This window comes from Protopterus annectens, chromosome 1.part0, assembly GCF_019279795.1.
Source record: "Protopterus annectens isolate FY-2018-M chromosome 1.part0, PAN1.0, whole genome shotgun sequence".
Lineage (NCBI taxonomy): Eukaryota > Metazoa > Chordata > Ceratodontiformes > Protopteridae > Protopterus > Protopterus annectens.
In genome coordinates, this window is record NC_056725.1 from 1,441,072,826 (window position 1) to 1,441,092,387 (window position 19,562).

Genomic DNA, 19,562 nt, shown 5'->3' on the forward strand with positions numbered 1-19,562 from the left:
TAGTCTATGGCTTCAGCAGCAATTTGTAGGTATTCTGATGGAAGTTGGTCTGCGCATGGGGTGCAAGGTTTAAGTTTTTTGAGAAGCTTATAAATAAGAAATGTAGCAACAGGTTGAATGTGAAAGGTATCAGTTGAGGCTTTGGAGGTATTAGGGCAGGTAGTAGATGTGGGTAATGAATTCGCTAGGGCTTGAATGGCTTCTGTAAAATACTTGTTAAAGTAATCTGGGATCTGGGAGGAATTGTCGAGGTCAAAGCCTGACAGGGTAGGAGTAGTAGAATGTCCTGGTTTAAGAAGTTTGTTAATACCTGACCAGAATTTTTGAGGGGTGTGTTGACTTGTTTGTTGAAGGTGGAGATAATATTCCTTTTTATCATTTATCATTATTGGAGATATACACTTGTTAAACCAATATTTAAGAGAAAGAGGAATAGGACAAACCCAGAGTCATAAAAAAGCATAAGTGTATTTTCAAGTTGTGGAAAAATAATGGAAAGGGGTATTTTGGATAAATTACCGTCAGAAATGGAATGGTTTGGACTTCATAAATCAGCATGTATATGTTAAAATTATATCTATAACCACCTGTAACATGATGTTCTAAAGCAATATAATATCAACTATAAATGAAAAATTGTGCTGTGTTGTAATTTATATAGACTTAACCTCAGCATTTGATAGCTTCATACACAAAACATTGATCAGTAAATTAGATCAAATAGGTATTGATGTAATCCTGATAAGATTGATAACTGTTGTTGTTGTTGTTTGTCTTTCAGCTTTTCCTGGTAAGGGGTCGCCACATCGGAACTTTGGTCCGCTAATGACTGGCAGTAGATTTTTACGAAACGCAGAGGTGCCAGCTTGATGCCCAACCTTCAACGAAGGCACGCCCATTTATGCACGCATGTCTTTCAAACGCTACTCAACCACGGGGGAGGACATGCAGACTCCACACAGAAGGCACTCCCAAGCCAAGCCGAGAATGGAACGGGAGAACCTCTTGCTGTGAGGTAACAACGCTACCGCCGTACCACCACGGCATCATGGCTTACAAATAGGACATGACAAGTATCATACACAACTGGACAGATGAAATTCTAAGCTACACTCAGGGTGTCCCACAGCACTCTGTCCTACACCCAAACTTTTTTAGGTTGTATCTCTCAAATCTATCCTCTTCATCTGAGGTGTTCTTCAGTCTGTATGCAGATGACATGACAATGGGTAAATAGATTACCTGTGTTACAGATAGGCCATATCTACAAAAGAACTTGACTAAATTGACCATTTGGGCACAGGAGAATAATATGGTGATAAATACATCAAAACTAAGCATAAGAGATTTTGGAGACATAGAGTGAAAAATGAATACTTAATTCAGTACACAGTAATTGAAAGTGTAGAATAATTATAGGCCTGGGTATATGTGTAGATCCATCTTTGAGTTTTTCTAATCATATCAACCAATTGATTAATGATAGTTATAGAACTATGGGTTGTATAAAATGATTTATAAAGACTAGGAGGTCAGAAATTATGAATTCTTTGTTAGTTACATTAGACTAAAACCTTAGCATGGAATAACAATATGGAAATGTTATAAACACAAGCATGACTAAACTGGAAAGAGTACAGCAGAAATATACCAAGAGCATCCATCATGTGAAAACTGTGGTTGTTATGAAAGACTAAAATATCTGAACTTGTACAGTGTCTAATACTGATACTTAAAAGGAAACCTTATTCAGGTATATGGTATATTTAGAGATAACTACATCTGGGAATGTTTGGGGTCATCAAAAAGTAGTAAAGAATCTAATATTAGACAACCTGTGTAGGAGATTATATATGAATGAGAGATGTACTAATTGATTATCTGAACCAGCAGCTGATACATGGAATAGACTACAAAATTATATTAAAACAAATAATAGTTGAGATATTTTTAAGAACAACCCACGTATTAAGGGAATTACTGTTTAGGTATATTAGCAGGCTAGTAGGGCATTATAGCACATGCCTGGAATAGTTGTATGTATGTATGTATGTATGTACAGTGGATATAAAAAGTTTACACACCCCTGTTAAAATGCCAGGTTTTTCTAATTTAAAAATATGAGACCACAATAAATCATTTCAAAACTTTTCCCACCTTTAATGTGACCTATAACCTGTACAATTCAATTGAAAAACAAACAAATCTGTTAGGGGAAAAATATAAAAAATAAAAAATGTACAATATGGTGGTTGCATAAGTGTGCACACCCTTAAACTAATACTTTGTTAAGCACCTTTTGATTTAATTACAGCATTCAGTCTTCTTGGGTAGGAGTCTATCAGCATGGCACATCTTGACTTGGCAATATTTGCCAACTCTTCCTTGCAAAAGCACTCCAAATCTGTCAGATAGTGAGGGCATCTCTTGTGCACAGCCCTCTACAGGTCACCCCATAGATTTTCTATTGGATTTAGGTCTGGGCTCTGGCTGGGCCATTTCAAAACTTTAATTTTCTTCTGGTGAAGCCATTCTTTTGTTGATTTGGATGTATGCTTGGAGTCATTGTTGTGTTGAAATGTGAAATTCCTCTTCATCTTCAGCTTTCTAGCAGATGCCTGCAGGTTTTGGGCCAAAAGTGACTGGTAATTGGAACTGTTCATAATTCCCTCCACCTTGACTAAAGCCCCAGTTCCAGCAGAAAAAAAGCAACCCCAAATCATGATACTGCCAACACCATGCTTCACCATGGGGATGGTGTTCTTTTGGTGATGGGAAGTGTTGTTTTTGCACCAAATGTACATTTTGGAATTGTGGCCAAAAGGTTCAACCTTGGTCTCATCAGACCATAACACATTTTCCCACATGCTTTTAAGAGACTTGATATACTGTTTTGCAAAATTTAGCAAGGCCTGGGTGTTTATATGTGTAAGAAAATGCTTCTGTCTTGCAAACCTACCCTGTAGTCCAGACATATGGAGAATACGGGAGATTGTTGTCATGTAGTACAGAACTAGTACTTGCCAGAAAAATCTGCAGCTCCTTCAGTGTTGCTGTAGGTCTCTTGGCAGCCTCTCTGACCAGTTTTCATCTTGTCTTTTCATCAATTTTGGAGGGATGCCCAGTTCTTTGCAACATCACTGTTGTCCCATATTTTCTCCACTTTTTGATGACTGTCTTCACTGTGTTCGATGGTATATCCAATGGTGTGGAAACTTTTTGTAGCCTTCTCCTGACTGATACCTTTCAACAATGAGATCCCTCTGATGTTTTGTAGGCTCTCTGCAAACCATGGCTTTTGCTGTAGCAGGCAACTAAGTAAATGTCAGGAAAATCCTACTAGGACAGCTGAACTTTACTTGGAGTTAATCAGAGTCTCTTTAATTGATGGCAGGTGTGTACCCAAGAAGACTGAATGCTGCAATTAAATCAAAAGGTGCACACACAACAAAGTATTAGTTTAAGGGTGTGCACACTTATGCAACCAGCGTATTGTACGTTTTTTGCTTTTTATATTTTTCCCCCTAACAGATTTGTTTGTTTTTCAATTGAATTGTACAGGTTATATGTGTCATTAAAGGTGAGAAAAGTTTTGAGATGATTTACTGTGGTCTCATTTTTTATATCACGAAAACCTGGCATTTTAACAGGGGTGTGTAAACTTTTTACATCCGCTGTAAGGTAGGTGTATGTATATGTATGTATAATTATATATATATATATATAGAGACTTGATATACTGTTTTGCAAAATTTAGCAAGGCCTGGGACTTGTATATATACATATACTACTACTACAGCTACAGTGATGGCACAGGGTGACATAAACCACCCCTACTCAATTAAAGGAAAATTCATTATTAACCATCCAATATACCTTAAGAAAGGTATTATAAAAGGACAATTGGTGAGGATTTCCAGGATGGTTAGTACAGATGAAGATTTTTTTACAGCAGTGTGGGACACCTACTGGTATGTTTATGGCTAGGGGATATCCTAGACTCTTGGTAACTCAAATACACAAGGAGGTTGCCCTTAAGAGAAACAGAGTATTTTGCCCATTTTGGGGGGGCAACCCCAATAGAATTGAGGGGAGTGTTCTCTGTAAAAACACCAAAACTGACCCCTAACAATTTCTTTGCCCCTTTGTGACTAAGTTTTCAAATGACCATGACAGTATTTTAAGTATTTTGAAGAAAAACTGGCAGATTTTCTGTAGTGACCCCGATTTAGTGGAAAAACTAGGGTCCAGGTCAGAAATAGTGTTTAAAAGGAGTATTGGTATTAAACATCTTCTTGAAAGTGAGGGTGTTGATCGAAGCAGTGACAGCAGGTTTGGGACTAAAAAATGTGTCTTTTGTTCACAATGCCATCTTATTTTGAACAGTGATTATATTAAAATCAACCACATTCCCATTAAACCTAAAGGGAAATTTCCCTGTAATTCAGTAGAGGTGGTTTATGTCGCCCTGTACCATCACTGTAGCTGCTTTTATATAGGTAAGACCAAGAGGAGGTTCAATGATAGAATCTATGAGCATCATAGGGACATCAGAAATGGTAATAATGCTCTATTCAAGCACATTTCAAAACATTCCTCACACTTCTCATTTTTTAGTTGTGGAAGGGGTAAAAAAGACCCAAGGGGAGGACCTTGGGAAAATTATCTAGAGTTCATGGAACTTTGTTGTTAAGTTTGTTTAAATGCCTGCTTTCCTCCAGGACTCAGTGATAGTATTAGCATTAGTAGCCTTCTTAGGTTACGTTCATGTGATATTTAGTTTTGGAAAGTACTCTGGTTGTTTTTACCATTATTTATGTGGTAGGCTGTACAATTCTGTTTTTTACAAATTATTTCACAAATGTTTTTTACAATGTGTTTTTGGCTAGTAAGGTGTTTTACTAGGAATATTTGCTATTGTATAGTTAAGTGTGTGTAGGTTGACACAGTCATGTGTTTTATCTTGTGTTTCTATTTAAATGGGTGTGTAACATTCAGCACTGTCATGTTTGATTCACCAGGTGCATTGCATAGAATTCTTAAGTGTTGTAATCCAAGTTTCAGCAGTGTCATAATGTAACATTCAGCAGTGTCATTATATAACATTCAGCACTGGCATAATGTAACATTAAGCAGTGTCATTATGTAACATTCAGCACTGTCATAATGTTTGATTCACCAGGTGCATTGCATAGAATTCTTAAGTGTTGTAATCCAAGTTTCAGCAGTGTCATAATGTAACATTCAGCAGTGTCATTATGTAACATTCAGCACTGTCATAATGTTTGATTTACTAGGTGCATTGCACAGAATTCTTAAGTGTTGTAATACAAATTTTAGTAGTGTCATAATGTAAAATTCAGTAGGGCCATTTATATGGAATTCAACAGTGTCATAATTCAAGATTCAGCAGTGATATAATACATCATTCAGTACTAGGGCCGTTGTATAAAATTCAACTGTGAAACAATGTACATACAATAATACAGTAACAGTGACATAATACACATTTCAGTAGTGTATTAATGCAGAATTTTGCAGCAACATTATCCACTATTCAATTGTGTAGCATTACAATATTTACCAGTGTCATAATATACCTTTCAGCAGTGGTCATAACTCAGCATTCAGTAGTGCTACATACAGCAATCTGCCCTGCTATAACGTAACATTTACCTGTGTCATAATTCAACAGTTAGCAGAGGAGCTCATAAAACATCATTTGCAAGGACCACTGTTCGGAATTCAGCAGTGTCATAGCACACCTTTCACCAGTATCATTTAGCAGTCTTATAATACAATGTTTAGCAGTAGCATAATGTACCTTTCTGGAGTGTTATTATGCAGTATTAGGCAGTGCCGTAATGCGTAATGCAGTATTCTTCTCTGCTATAATGCAGCATTCAGCAGGACCATTTGTTTGGAATTCAGTAATGTTATAATACAAGATTTAGCAGTGACATAATGCAAATAATATAACTTTCACCTTTGTCAGAAAACAGTAATCAGCTTTGGCATAGCACTGTATAATAATGCAGTATTCAGCAGAGTCGAACCACTTTTCAGTAGTTTCGTAATGCAGCATTCATCAGTGAAATAACAAAATATACAAAATTGTCATTATAAATCTTTCAGCAGTCAGCAATGACATAACATTAAACAGTGTCTAAATTCACTTAACAGACACAGTGCAGTATTCAGAAGTCACATTATATGGTATCCAATAAGCTAAAAACACAGATTTCAGCTGTGTCATGATGCAACATATTCATCAGTGTTATAATGTACCATTTTGCAGACATGATTCCGTGTTCAACAGAGTCATAATGCAGCATTTAGCCATGTAATAAAACAGTATTTAGCAGTATCACAATTTAGAATTTAAGTGTCATAATTCTGAATTCAGAAATGCAATAAAACAGTACCCAGCAGTATCACAATTCAGACTTAAGCAGTGTCACACTGCAAAATTCAGAAATACAATAATCCAGTATCCAGAATTATCACATTTCAGAATTCTGTATTGTCACAACACAGAATTCAGATGCAATAATACAGTATTCAATGGTGTCATAATGCAGAATTAAGCAAATGTCATTATGCAACAATCTGTAGCGTCATAATACAAAGTTCAGTAGTGTCATAATGCAGAATGCTACAATGTCAAAATCTAGTTTTTAGCAATGTCATAAGGATGAATTCAGCAGGGTCATGCTGCAGCATTCAGTAATATCTTAATATACTTTTCAGCTGTATCATATATTTTTTATCAATGTCAATACAATATTACTTGATGTCATAACACAGAATTATGCAAGCAATAATGCCCGACATGGTGTATGTTTATGTGTAATTAACACCTGCCCAGGGGGGTTATGAGGCTCGATGTCGCAGGTGGAGGGCCTCTACACCACTGGAAGGGTGTTAATTACACATTAACACACACCCTGGAGGATATTATTACACTTAGAGAATGGACTGTCTGTAAAATTGTTTTGCTTTACACACACACACACACACACACATATATATATATATATATATATATATATATATATATATATATATATATATATATATTTTTATTACTATATTTTTTAGCATATTTTTGATGTAAAATAGTTCCTCCATCTAATGTTTCAAACTTGCTGTAGTATATGTTAATGGTGTTGGGGGAAGCATTTTACATCCAAAATATAACATCTGAAATAATAACCCAGTGTTTACTTTATTTTTTGGTCCCTTACTCCTAAATTATTCAATTTGCAATCATTGGAGATTTAAATTACTAAATAATGAAATACATTTGAGCTTCAGACTTTTATTTCCTTAAGTTAAGCAACTTTGTAATTTTATAAGACCAATAATTAAAATCTGTTTTTATTTTAGAACCTTTGTTCCCCTTTATTTTAGGCTTAATTCAGATTTATTTAGCTGAAAGATGCAGAGGTATGCAAACCTCTTTACTGCTCCTGCTGCCAGTAGTCATCTCACTCAAACACACACACACACACACACACACACACACACACACACACACACACACACACACACACACACACACACACACACACACCCATCTCTGCTTCAGAAAAATGCATGCTAATGAAAACCCTGTTATTCTAGCAACTTTCTAAGTTTATAAAAGCAATATTTAAAATCCATCCCTATTTTTAGCCCTTTGTTTCCTCATTATTTGTGGCTCTGTCCAGATTTCTCGTGCCAAGAGGTATGTTCAGTAATGCTGACAGGTAAGCAAAGCTCAAACAAGAAAAACACTTCTTCTTTCAGCTTAAGAACTCAGCGATAAATCCAAGAACAGTTGAATAAGACCAGAGTTCAACATTCACAAAATAGCAAAGTTTTAATGAGCAAAGCTTTCGAGACACAAGCTCTTTTTCAATGCATAAAAACCACTTGACAGCTACCATTTTTAAATACAAAGCCAGCCAATAAACAACAACAAACAGATCATATGACTCTGATATCAGCATTAATAACATTATAAAATATAAACCAAAGAACAAAAGAAGGTAGGAAATATGCCCACATTTATTTGAAGCTTAAAGTGGATTTTTATTTTTGAAAAAGTACTTTTTGAACAAACATTTTTGAACAATTATGTTTTAAGAACAGGTCTGACAAGTTCAACACTAAAAGAGTTGTATAGTTAATATCCTTTTGCTAGACATCAATAGGTTTTAAAGTGTATGGATTGTTGTGAGTCTGCTGCTTTAAAAGTTTTGAATTAATTAATTAGTTATGTTAATGAAACTGTTTAGGTATTTAAGTGACATTTTTATGAACACTAGTATTCTGAAGACGTCAGTGTAATTACTGCCGAAAGCGCTTAATAAATGTTATTGTTTTCGGCTTTAGTTTCTCCTTGTGCTTTCTTTTAACATTATAAAATATAAAAAAAACTTACTACTATATTATAACATATTATAAATTATTATAAAATATCATGTTTAACTTTCAAGATTGGTTTAATCCTATTTGCAAAATTCAAACCAGGTAAAACATTGGATCTAAAAAATGTATCCATTTATATTCAGCAGTTTCAGTAGCAGTGACAACACTACCATGTGTGTATATAAATGAAATGGGTGGTAGTATTGTCATTCAATAGTGTCATAATACATTAGTTTTGTCATAGTACAGAATTCAGCAGTGTCATAATACATGTCAGAAGAGTCATAATATAGCATTCAGCTGTATCATAATATTTTGTTTAACAGTGTCATAATACATGTCAGAAGTGCTATAATAGAGCATTCAGCTGTATCACAATACTGAATTCAACAGTGTTATAGTAGACCTTTCAGGTGTTTCGCAATGCAGCATTCAACACACAGAATTCAGTAAAGTCATAATATAGAATTCAATGGTGTCTGAGTGCAGTATTCAGCGATATGATAATGCACAATTTAACAGTGTTATAATGAGGTACTCAGCAGATTCATAATGATGCAATCAGCAGTGTCATAACACAGGATCATATGACTGCAGGAAATCCAAGGCAACTGAGTCCTTTGGCCACTTATGCCTTGCTAGTACACATGCTCACACTGCATTTCCTCTCTCAAGGAGCATCAGGCCAGTCAAGCCAGCAGCGAGCTTGTAAATACCCTTCCAACCATGCAGTTCCTGTTTGAAGGAAGATAATGTATCCGACTGCTTAATTTGGCATTAAAAAAAATTGATGGTGCAGTGGTATTTTTGTCACCTCACAGCAAGAGGTTCTCCAGTTCAATTCTCGGCTGGGGTGCCTTCTATGCAGAGTCTGCATATCCTCCCTGTGTTCGTATGGGTTTCCTCCCACGTTGCAAAGACATGCATTTGGAGCGTTTCTCCCTGGGACTCTGCTGAAAATTGGCTTTGTTCCATGTTGGACTGTACCTGTAAAGAAAAGTTAAATAAATTTGCAGTAGGAGTCCATTCCACAGGTGGTTAAGTTGTGGAGGAATGAACTTCTCTACCTCCATAGCTGGTTTAATTTATCTGATGGTGAAGATTTTATTTTTCTGGTAATTGTGGGACTATTTATTTTGTGGAGATACAAAAGATCTAGCACTACTGAGCTCCTAATGGCTCATAGGGCAAGTCATAGATCTCCTGTCAGTGGTGTGTAAGGTACTGAATAAAGCAACAGTGTGTCCAGTCTTATCTGTTAGCTCATGGTTTTTAAGCTAATGATTGTCATAGTTATGAACCTCTGGAATCTTTCCAGTTGTTTGATATCTCTAGTAAAATGCAGCCCAACAGACACTGTAATCAACAACCAGCATAATTATTGCTGAATATAATGGACAATGACCTCTTTGGATCTGGAAGATATACCCTTGGCAATATGCTGCACACAGTAGAAGGACTTCCTGACTACTGCCATTATGTGATGATCAAAAGAGAAGAAATTATCAACCGAATTACCAAGGTCTCTAACAACATTCTCATTCTGAAATGGGGTAACGTCATAATACAGTTTTAAGCAGGGCATTGTGTAGAATTCAACTAACTCATAACCCGCCTTTCTGTAGTATCAAATTGTAGCATTCAGCAGTGGCCTAATGCAGTAATCTCCTCTGTTGTAACGCTGCATGTAGCTGTCTAATTAATGCAATACTCAGCAGCAGTTGTCACAATACATTCTTCACAGATAGCAGCAGTGTCTCATAACACCTTTATGAAGAATCATAATGCAGCAATATGCAATATTATAATACAAATACACATTACAGTGTACTTCTCCTAAAAAATCTATTCTTTCAAATACTTCAGCCTTAGCAAAAGCTAGAATTGAAGTATTTGGTCCCTGCAGGTAGTTTAGCTTATCCTCTACTCAGAAATTTAAGTTAACTTCAGCATCTTATTCACATTTACCCTATCCATGCGTGTCTCCATCTAATACTTCAATTACTCAGCAGTGTGGAATGTCTGCCCACTAGTTTCCCAGCTTTTGCCAGCCTCTTGGCATCTAGTGTCCCTACACAGTGTGGAAACTGCCTTATGCTCTCTTGTAATGAAATCTTACCTGAAACAAGTAACTTTCTGTGAGAGCTGCAAGCATTTAAGTAATTAGGAGGCAGCTATCGTACCTAAAACCACATATATTAAATATCATACACTCACACTTTGACCTCTATCACATTCTCAACAAAATCACATTAACATGACATAGCTGTTAAAACCTCTTCCAAAGTGTCCTAGAACTAGTATAACTACGTCTCAGTAGAAATTCTTCAAAAAATCTCAATGCACACCTCAGCATTAAGTCACCAAAGGGTAGGCTGTTCTCAATCTTGCAGTCCTAAACACTATATTAGAAAAAAATATCTTCATGATTGGTGACTCAGCGGACAAGGATAGGCCTACACTCAGTTGCCTTTCAGGTTCCAGGGTCTCTTATAAGAGCTCTAAAGACCATTTCCTAGGTTAAGTGTGATTATGAAATGATGGCGGTCCATTTGAGAATTAAAGATTTAAGACACAAAATACTGAGGTAAATGCAGATAGGCATGTCAGAACTTTCTTAGATGGAATCTTTCTTTCACTAAGAATGATGCTTACATACAAAGAAAAGGTAATTGGCTTCAACACTTGGGTGAATACTTGGTGTCATTCTAAGGGGATGCAGTATGTGTCAGAATGGGACGAGATGACTGATCCAATTTCCTTTCCAAAGGATGGCCTGCACTACTTCTTTAAAGGCATCTGCATACTGGTTAAATGCTTTGCTACTCCCAAACTGCCACTTAATCAGCAGAGTTATTGAATATTCTAATGAAACAAATTCATCAAGCTCCAATTCGGAATACATTAAGATGGTTCTTCTAATGCCAGACGTCGCAACAGCAAATTTCCTGATCTTGAGACTTTTCTTTATCTGGAACATCAACAAAAACTCTGAACCCTCATGGCTAAAGGTTGGTTAAAATATACTAGTAAAATGTCCAAAAAAGAAATAAAAACAACCAACAAGACAGTAAAAACACAGCTACTTTAATAAATGATGAAGAATGCTTTTGTGGGGTTACCACTTCTTCAGACCATACAAAAGTGAACAAAACTTAGTTTAAATAATACAGACAATCAAACATAATTAAAGTAATTAAAACATCTCATGCCTACCTCTCTTTGAGGACAGGTTTTAAAGGAACAGTAATATTTAGGCCTGGTTCCTTATGTGCTAGCAGGGCTAAAATCCACTTTAATTCAGTCTTTTCTATTATCTTATTCACATCCCTACCTCTGATATCAGACTCAACAAATTGTAAAACTCTAAAACAAAATCTATAGTATCCTTGATTAAGATAGTGACAGGCTAATGCATTAGTTTTTAACTTTTTACAAATATACCCAGTATGTTCCAAAATTAGTTTCTTAAGTTTTCTTGTGTTTTTTCCTCACATAAATATAAGAGCAATTACAACAGGTAGCTAAATAATCAAGAGCAATTATAACAGGCAGCTAAACAAACTAAAGTAGGTTGCGGTGTTGCAGCGGTTAGCATTGTCACCTCACAGCAAGAGGTTCTCCCGTTCGATTCTCAGCTGGAGCACCCCCTGTGTGGAGTCTGCATGTCCTTCCCGTGGTCGAGTGACGTATAAAGACATGCAGGTAGGTGTATACATGGATGGGCATACCTTCTTTGAAGGTTGGGTTCTGGGCTGGCAATTTGGCACCATAAAATTCCACTGCCAATCATTAGCGGACCAGAGTTCCGCTGTGGCAACCACTAACCGGGAAAAGCCGAAAGACATTAGTTTTTTAGCTAAATAAACTAAAGTGCTCCTAGAGTCAGCATAGAAATGAGGTACGGATTCATGCTTGGTCTTACTTATAAAGTCATAACCTTTAAGGTTATGGCATAGGTATGTGCCCATTTTTGCATAAGAACATTTATTCTTAGATAATTAATCAGAAGGTCCATAGCACAAAAGTCTTCTAAAAATAAAATTAGGCTTCTCACCAACTACTTCTCTAACTTTGTCATCTGCTAGAAGAATAGGCCAATTTTTCTTTATAATATCACAAAATTGATGAATATTGCTAAAGTAAGTAAACAAAACACTTGGGGTACATTGCATTAAACCCCTGTTGCTACGTATATTTACTTTCCTATTTATTGTGAAATAAGGTGCTGCTCTGTCTTTTGTTATATTCCTAACATCAGTAAATGAATTATGGACAGCTGTCCTTGAATAGCCCCTTTGAATAAAATCATCACATAATGATGTCATGGTAGCTTCAAATCTAGAATCATCGGTAGGTAGTCTAAAAGTTCTCACAGACTGTCCTTTCAGTGTTAAGAGAATATGTGATACAGACGCATGCTTGCATGATGCAGCAATCCATTTTTCCAGCAAGGTTTCCTGAAGAGTTGGGTATCCTGGCATCCAATAGCATCCTTGCTAACATCAAGAAAAATCTATGGTATCAGCTGAAAATTTCAACTAGATATGCTGCAAACAGAGTCAAGGAAAGTGGAGCACCCTCCCACAAAAGAAAGATATTGTCCTCAAATCTAGCATAATGTTTGATACTGTCAATGTAAACATTATTAGTCATAACTTGTCACTATCTTAATAAAGGACAATATATGTTTTGTTTTAGAGTTTTACAATTTGTTGAGTGGTAGGAATTTGAATAACAGAAATGACTGAATTAAAGTGGATTTTAGCCCTGCAGGCACATAAGGAACCAGACCTAAATACTACTGTTTCTTTAAAACCTGTCCTCAAAGAGACGTGGGTATGCAATGTTTTAAATGATGTTTTAATTACTTTTAATTATGTTTGATTGTATTATTTAAACTAAGTTTTGTTTACATTTGTATGGCCTGAAGAAGTGGTAACCCCACAAAAGCACTCATCATTATTTATTAAAGTAGCTGTGTTTTTACTGCCTAGCTGGTTGGTTTTATTTCTGTCTTAGACATGTGTCTGGAACATATCTGTGTTTATGTAACTACTGAGACTTAGTTTAAATGTAAAAAATGATGCCCTCCATACCAAGGTTTTGCACCTACCATTACTTCAGGCCTGATGACAACTGTAATGATGTCTCCATATTAGTCATGGATCATATGATCTCGAGACAGATTCCCAGAAACCCACAAACAGAACTCATAAAACTCCAGATCACCGTAAATAAGGCAAACTATCAAATTATAGTGTGCTGCTGGAAATATTCAATGTATCAGATGTTCATGCTAGATTTCTTAAAATAGTCAAAAACTCCCTATAAGCAACTACTTTGTTACTTTGTTACTTTAACTGCATTATGGGGTATGCTCAGATGCTCTTTGATTTAACTCACAAAACTTCCTTGGAACGGATAGATAATAAACCAACAATAGAATATAATATTTCATTTGTGGTGTTTATAAATACTGCATCTGCATGTACTAGTCCCCTTATCTCTCCTTCTTCAGTTAAGTTGGACCATTAACTTGTGACAATTGCCTCAAAAATCTCTAAAGTCCCCATGGCAGCCAAATGGCACACAGGGATGAAGCCATTACTGTGCCCCAGAAGACCAGTGTGTGGTTAGTGACATGGGTGCTGGAGGGGCTGCAGAGGGGGGGTTATGTCAGCCATTAACTCCCCCTACAGCCTCTCAGTGTGTGATTAGTGGCACAGGCACTGGAGAAGCTGCAGGGTGAGATATTTGCTGACATTATCTTACCTTCCCTAGGAGATTGAGGCAGCCCTGGCTCATGACAGTAAAACAATGTTATGATTCTGGCAAGCTCCATACTGCATAACCAGTGTGCTGCTTAGTCAGGATGTTTCTCATGTATGGAAATGCACATGCACCTCCCAACAGCAGTAACTGTGGAGCTCACAAGGCTACTGTGGGGGATACTGGAGTTAGGGCCCACTCCCCAGCAGCAGTATGATGCAACACCAGCATCTTTGGTCTCCTCACTAGCTCCTAACATAGATCAGAATAGTCTGGAAGGGGCTAAGGCAGGGGTGTCCAACCTTTTCAGTTGCAAGGGCCACATTGAGTCAACAGAAATGGTCTGGGGGCAAACGGCAAGTGAGGACCAAAAAGAAAAAAAAAAAAAGGTCTCACAGTAACTGAAGAGCAAAAAAAAAAAAAAAAAAAAAAAAAAACAACACACACCAGGTTTATGTGACTAATGTGGCTGTATTGTAGGTGAATTTACAAAATAAATAAATAAATTACTAAATGCATAATATCTCATTCTAATTATTTAAAAAAACAGTTAAATCTAACATCTTAGTTTATTTGTAAAAAAAATTAACAGGTACAAACCTTGGGTCTAATCCCCTCTAATAGTGCAATAATTTACTACAGGAAAGTCTTAATTGCACATGGCAACTGAAATCAAACATCTATTTCATAAATAGTAGCTGAGTAACTTAATATTTATCAGACTGAACAAGGAGAAGGTCACTGTAAGCTGCCTGTCAGGTGCCAGGATCTGCCACATAATGCAAGCACTCAGGTCACTCCAAAGCAAGTACAAATATGACTCCATCATTGTCCATGCAACAAAGTTAGAACATGTCCTCCTTCTGTGAAAAAAGAAAGCCTTTTGGGACAGGGGGATGTGTTATATATTATTAGCAGTTTTGTTTCATTTCTACTCCATGTTTTCCCTTTCTCACAGAATTATTAAAATAGTATGAGCAAGATTTATGTGATGTTTCAAATGTGAAAGTAATTTTTTGTTTATTAAAGATTAAAATGCAACAGTTACATAAAATATAGAAAATAATTTTGTCCTAAAATCTCAGGACATTTGCCATTTTTACAACTGTTTTGCAGGACACAACTGCCCAATGCGGGACTGTCCCTAGCAAAGTGGGACAGGTAGTAACCTTAGTCCAGATTTCTTGATCTAGAAGAGGTACGACTGCAACTACACTATTAAACTCCTAACCACCAGCTAAACTCCTAATCATCAGCTACCACCTATAATGTAATACTGCATTCAAAAGTGCACACACAATACTTTTATTTCTTGTAACAAATTCCTGACTGAAAAAGGGGCACCTTTATGGCACTCCACCATCCTTTAAATAAGCAAAGGAAGGCGTCTGGGGGTAAAGCCCATAGCGAAGGGAGAAAAAAAAATTAAAAAAAGACATAAGCACCACATACATGTAACACCAGAATGTAATCCGAACTCAAACTGCTTCCAGTTTGTAACTGTTTCTTTAAAAACAGTGTAGTAGTAGCACATGGATCCAGTCTATTTAGAGGAGGTCTTATGCTCAGTAAATTTGGGCCGTGTCAAATTAAACAGAGTCCAACTGTCTGTCAATGGGCAGGAGGGGCAAGAAGAACAGAAAAGGCAAATAAACTGAAATATAAGCAGACGCCCGTCCTTCAAGATAAAGGGCACCAGGTCCCTCAAATAAGACAAACATTAAAAGAAATAGCGCCTCAAGTATTCCTACTCTTAGTTTGAAAACTTCACAATGAAACTGCAACAATTACAAATAAAAAAAGAGCACATTACAAATAAAAAGACAACTCATATTAATAAAGTATACTAAAGACAAACTATATGCCTTTACTCAAAATATCACTTCCTATGAAACAGCAGACACTCACAACATATCGCCCGAGTGTCAGACAAACCTAGAGACAAAAGCAGCTGAATGAAACTTTCCTTTTCGTGAAGGAACGCCACTCTGCCAGCTATCACCAGTCATTTTATTTAGGGCTAATGCTACTGCTGCAGACAGGTGAATTTGGTTTTAATAGTTTGTGATGATACCTTTGGTTGTTGACTAAAGTGTGCCAGGAAAATAGGCAATGAAATAAGTTGCACATAGTAAAAAAAAGAGCGACTGCTGACATTAAATGGGAAGAAGTTCAACGTGTTCAGATTGATGATATGAGTGTATTCACAGAATACTTGTCCAACATCGTACTGTTCTGTTAGTTGGAATCATGTCGATCAGTTGAACGTGTTTCCTCTGAATGCTAATTTATCAATAACGCCTTCAATGAACAGAAAATACATTTTCTTATTGCAAGTGGAGGCAAAGTCCCCGGCATTACCAACACTGATGTGAGGAGAGACCTCACACTATCAACTTACATATATTAGCTCCATTGCTACATAACTGTGCGAAAAGCACATCATCAGGGATCAGTGAAAGTGACTTTCAGCCTTTAGTATTTGACTAACTGGCCTTCAGAATAAATACATTCGGCAGTTTGCCTGGCTCACCAGCAGTCATCTGAAAGCATGTACAAGAATAAAATGAGTGTGTCTTAATTAAGGCACACTTAGGCTTAGCAAGTGATATACCATGTTGACTACAACCTAATATATAAAAACACCAACGAAGAAAAAAAACTGTTTGCAAAAAAACACCGGAGACACTAAAGAGAATAAGAATCCACACTTTACTGATGATTCTGGTACCGACTTCAAAAAGCCTGCCAAGAAATTCATTTTTTCATCAGGGATACCTTCCTATATATCACAAACAATTATCCAGTTACCACCAATAATTGCACTTAATTACAAACTGCAATAAATCACCAACAATTTGATATGCAAATTACAAAACAATGCAGAAACACAATTTGATTACATACTTCATGCCATATGGAACCATGAAACACTAAAATTTCTAAACATTTCAAGAGCATTTCAAAAGCCTGAATAAGTATATCTATACCTAAAGGCTGAAATTACACATTTAAATCTAGTTCTACATTTAACATCATTAAGCGGTAACCGTTTCAAACAGCGGCGACAACCAACTCGAGATATTTAGTGTTTAAAAGTCTCAACGCGAGCTGTCTTTACCTGCCAACTGTCTTCGCAATAATAAGGCTGACTGAGACTCCGTCATGGCTTACAGCTGACTATCAAGGCGAATGGAAATGTAGTCTTCCTCTAGTCTAGTGAAAACAGAGTTTATTAAACTAAGACTGGCACAGAAATCAAACACAAGATCTACCTCTGTTCCTCTGAAGAGTTTTTCAGTACTCTCCTTCCCTCTCTGCACCTGCGCAGTTAAACTCCAGAAACAGCTAGAGTCGTAATTGTAGCACAAATAAACTGTTTTACATGGTTTCACCAGTTCCTAGTCTTTACTAAACGATCGAACGGTGTTTTCGCGCATGCGCATGAAAAAAGTGTGAAAAAAAGAAAGTTGGCGCATGCGCATAACAGCAAAAGTACGCGGACGTGTAAACACACGGGAAAAAAAGTTAAATTAAAATTAAATTTACATTTAAGGGTCGCGGGCCGCATGGAAGAGCTCTGAGGGCCGCATGCGGCCCGCGGGCCGCGGGTTGGACACTCCTGGGCTAAGGTATGTCCAGCAGACCTGGTGAATGAGCAAAGGAGATGATGGCAGGTGACAGTCAGCTGTGGGGGAGGAAAAAAGTCCCTGGAACCAACAGCTTTGAATTTAACAATTTCAAACAGACACAACTTGAACAACTATATGCTAAAATTTTAAAATTCCTCTATGACACCACCAGCTCAGAAGTTTACACAGTAGTCAGCTTCACAAAGTAGTTCTCCAGCCACTTAGCAAAATACATAGAATTAACAGTCATAAACACAGCAAAATACAATGCAAAATTCAAAACCAAACCACCCAGGTGATCCACCAACATAAATAAACTTTAGAAAAATAGAGAGAAAAAACACTCCTTAAATTATACAACAGATCCAAAACTCCTCAAAACAAGGATAGCATAAAAATGTTACTAGGGAACTAAAAAAACAATATTAGGACAAGTAAAAGAACCAATAAACTGAGGCTAGTTTCTGAAGCTAAAGTTAACTATAAGTCTCTAGTTATGTTAGAAAACTAAGGAGTAATACCAATGTTCAGAACATCTCCTAAATAGGACTACCAACTCTGACCCAATGGCCATTGCCAATGTACCACCAAACAAGTTTAGTGCAGACTTCATCCTACATATCTCAGATTGACTTACACCCAGTAGTATGCCCAAAGAACAGTTTCTGAAGCTGCTGTCAAAGGTCAAATATGCTTCTTCCATGAGACCTGACACTATACCTGGATGCTTAATAAATAGCACTAAACATTCCCTTGTGGAACCTCTCCTCAAATTGTTATCCTACACTTAACCACAGGATTTGTTCCTGAATTGCAGCATGCCAAATTGGTGATTCCCCTCCACAAGGATGGCTTAACCACAGGGACTTGTAATTATAGAATCAGCATCCTTACAGACCTGAAATGCAGAACAATGGAGAACGTCATAACTGATCTCAATTATGCTACCACAAATTTCATTAGGCAAGACCCTCAACAGTTTGGATTCATCAGGGAAGATCCTGCCTATCTAATCAAGTAACTTCTTCAAGAGATTCACACATACTGTTGACAGAAATCACATTATTCACACAGTATATTTTCACCTAACCAAAGCAGTTGATGCCATACCCCATGCAGCAATGTAAGTAAGTAAATAAGGTAAATGTTTTAAATATAGCTCCTTATGGAAGGGCACTGGATTCTGACACTACAGGGAAACCTCCTCTATTCCTTCTCCCAAACTAACAAGATTGGCTCTCCCCTGTCCACTGAGGAGACCACAATAGCTAACTGGCTAAAAGACAGATCACAAATAATTCATGTGACACGTGTCTCATCTGAAAGTATGAAAGTAACCAATGGAGTCCTCCCAGAGTTCTGTACTGAGAACACCCCTTTTTGCCATTTACTTTACTGATCTACAAACGGAAAATGAGGACTGCTGTTTAATTAATCTTGCCGATGGATGCAAATTCGGTGTTATTATCATGACCTCCCTTTAACACCTATTCCCTTCAGACAGTACTTATCCTAGTTAATACCTAGTGCACTGAAAACTGGCACAAGTTAAATGCAGAAAAGTGTAATATCATTTTGTTTGGCTTGCAGTCAATACTCACAACATATAATTCAGACAATACTCCCGTACTAAATGAGAATGTAGTCAGGGGCCTGAGTACCAAGGTTGATAGTTCTCTCTCCTTCCATCATCATATGACAGCTGTAATCAGAAAATCCTTCTACCTAGCACAAATAATAGCC